Below are 3447 nucleotides of genomic sequence, written 5' to 3' on the forward strand. Positions count from 1 at the left end.
TCTAAAAGTGGTATAAATGTGTTACTTACATAATGAATTCAAGTGAACCCTGATACAAAGTCTTTATTGAAATCATTAGCTTCATCTGACAGTGCCTGGTTGGAAACTGATTTACAAAATAAAACAGAAGTTCTTCCTAGAAAATGTATTCCCTAGAATGTTTTTTTTCAGTGTTTGTCTGTAATACAGGATTAGAGTCTTCTTTTAGAGTTTTTTTTCCTTACTCTGTTTTGAAACCCCTCAGTCAAAATCAGTTTTTGAAATCCTCCCCCTTGGGTGAACATCACTATGCCCATTTCATGTCCATTTTGCTCCATGGTCATCTTTTCATGGGGGTTGAGGAGGAGGGCAGCTTCTCCTTTGTCTAATTTCTGCTGCATTTCCCTAAGCTTTGTAACTACATTGTCTACTGACATTATGCTAATGAGATTAAAGGCATGCAGGTTGACCAGGTGAAGCATGAAGTTTTGATGGCGATTCTTCTAAATGATTTTCTGTTCATAATTCTCTACAAATCACATACAGTCATGATTCATTTGATTGTCAGCAATAAACTCATTTTTCATGACTTATAGATTCCATAATATCATCACTTTTTTTCCTCTTCTTTGACATCAGAAAATTCTTCAATTTGAGCAAATTTTTTTTTATCTTAGCAATTCAGGATACTTTTCATTTAATTCCATTTTTTGTTGGTAGAGTAGCAAACAAGCATCTCTAGAACTTATGTGTGCATTGCTGAATGTTTATTGTGGTTTTCTACTTCTCCATTTTCAGATTCAAGAAATTTAGACATACTTACTTTTGTTTGTTTTGGACTAAAGATAAGAAAGCTATGATAAGTGTTCTCTTTATTGGCTCATTACAATTAAAGACAAATTATGGTAGGGGATAAAGATCCTGAGGAATTCTTGCATAGTATTTATCATAACACTCATTGATAGAAACATCTATCCTAACATCTTTTGGGTGTTAGACATAATTGAAGATAAATCTATGAGAGAGTTTAAGATGTTTGAGTAAACTATAAAGGTTGTGAGAGTTCAACATGCACCAAGGACAATGCAAATCACATTTGACTTCTGTTTGTTGTCTTGCCTTGTTGTTATAAAGAAACTGGTAAAATATCTATAACTTTTGTCTGGGTTTATTAAAAATAGCCTTTTGTTTTTTTAAGGTCTGTACAGAATGATTCTTTCACAACTATCCTCTGAGAGGGTTTGACAGAACTAAGCTTATTTTCTTGAGGGAAGCTCTGAATTTCTGTTTCCAAGAAGTTTTGCTATAGGAGCTAAAATTGTATCTTTGGAGTCTTTTATCCACTGTAGAGTGAACAACAGTGTAGATCTTTTCTGTTCATGAATCTTTTCCCATACTGCTCTTTTGTAACTGATTAGACCTTCTTCCATATTCTGCATGATTACTTGACAGTCTCCAATTAGAAATTTCTAGTGTTGTGTCTGCTAGATGGTGCAGTGAATAGAGCACCAACCCTAGAGTCAGGAGGACCTGAATTTAAATCTAGTCTCAGACACGTAATAATTACCTACCTGTATGACCTTGGGCAAGTCACTTAATCCCAATTGCCTTGCAAAAATAAAAAAAATACAGGGCGGGGAAAAAAAGAAGTTAAGAGTGACTATTTTTACCAAATACAATTATTTGTGCTCCAAGGGTCTTTTGGCCATGTTCATGATTTGGAGAGTTTTGTTTCTTCTGACTGAAATTTTTCCATTGACATATGTATTTTCATAACTTTTTTCTTTAATCATTCCATTTAACTCTCTTCTTCTTAGGCTGAGTCACTCTAACTAGTGATAAGTAAAAAGTCACCATTTGATTGTTACTAGATTCAAATTCATCACGTGTAATGGCAAGGGATGCATAGTTTCCTGGTTTGTTTGGTTAAGGTCTGGATTCAAAAACACTTGTTTATTTTTACTTGTAGGAACTTTTCTTGTTAAATAGCATGCACCTTTTATGGCAAATTTCCACAAGAAGAAATTCCACGATAACTGAATTTTATTTATCTCTGAGTTTTGTTATGACATATCATTTTTCTGCAAGAATCCAATAAATGTAAGCTATATATGAGCTGACAATCTATGAGATTCTTGCTCTTCTTTCATTTTCTCTATTTTCAATAACATGGCATCAACTTTACATATTTTCCTTTTGAAATTTGTTCTGGAGTTTGGGTGAAACATACAACAGTGCTTTGAAAAAATATTAATATTTTGACACTTTGAGTACAAAATAGATTTCTGATGGTTTCTCAAAACTCTGGGGAAAAAAGCTCTTGGTCAACTTATATCTGCTCCATTTTAAAGTTTTTTTCGTAGGCAGCCGACAATAGCCTGCTGCTTTAGACACCCCTGCCTTTGAAGTCTTGAAATCTCTGCAAACACCAAAGACTACAACCAAGTTTCTGCTAGTTGGCATTTGATAATATTCAACTTAATGTTAAATAAGGAAAATTCTAGGTAATGATAACTTGCTGATGATTGTAAGATCAACCATAGATAAAAGTTAAAAACCTAGAAAAGAATGAAGCTATGTCCAGAAATTATGTGTATTAACAAATTATATTCATCAAATCATTTCTGATAAGGTGAACAATTGACTTTTTTTTTTAGGTTTTTTCAAGGCAAACGGGGTTAAGTGGCTTGCCCAAGGCCACACAGCTAGGTAATTATTAAGTGTCTGAGACCGGATTTGAACCCAGGTACTCCTGACTCCAGGGCAGGTGCTTTATCCACTGTGTCACCTAGCCTCCCCTAGCAATTGACTTTTCAATGTTGTTGAATCAGGTTGCATTGTCTAACATTCATTGATTACTTCTTGATAATAACTTAATCTTCACAATTAATACTGTATATTGCATCATGAACATATTTATTGCCCATGGATCTTGAACTAAATATTTAACAGGTCATATTATGATTGCTTTAAAAAAAAAGTGAAGTAACAACATTCTTGGGCAAAAGAATGAAATGACTGAAGAATGAATGAATGATAAAAGTGAAGACAATAAAAGACTGAGAATTTAAAAGAAAGAAATGCCTATATATATGCATATGCATATTTGGATATTCTTATGTCTATATATTGATTTTTTTTTTTGTTTTTTGCAAGGCAATAGGGTTAAGTGACTTGCCCAATGTCATACAGCTAGGCAATTATTAAGTGTCTGAGGTCGGAATTGAACTCAAGTTCTCCTGACTCCAGGGCTGGTGCTCTATTCATTGCACCACCTAACTGCCCCTTGATTGTTCATTCTTAAAAAATCTGCTTTAAAAATAAATGGAGTAGGGTGGCTAGGTGGCACAGTGAATAGAGCACCAGCCTTGGAGTCAGGAGTACCTGGATTCAAATCCGACCTCAGACACTTAATAATTACCTAGCCGTGTGGCCTTGGGAAAGCCACTTAAACCCATTGCCTTGAAA

General features: G+C 34.3%; 2 pseudogenes; both read right to left on the reverse strand.

Annotated features, from left to right (window-relative positions):
• Positions 1-204: 204 nt before the first annotated feature.
• Positions 205-1439, reverse strand: LOC141492215 (polycomb protein SUZ12 pseudogene; annotated as a pseudogene).
• A 190-nt stretch (positions 1440-1629) lies between these two features.
• Positions 1630-2207, reverse strand: LOC141492216 (polycomb protein SUZ12 pseudogene; annotated as a pseudogene).
• Between the last annotated feature and the right edge of the window lie 1240 nt (positions 2208-3447).

Source organism: Macrotis lagotis, chromosome 6, assembly GCF_037893015.1.
Source record: "Macrotis lagotis isolate mMagLag1 chromosome 6, bilby.v1.9.chrom.fasta, whole genome shotgun sequence".
NCBI classification, from domain to species: domain Eukaryota; kingdom Metazoa; phylum Chordata; class Mammalia; order Peramelemorphia; family Peramelidae; genus Macrotis; species Macrotis lagotis.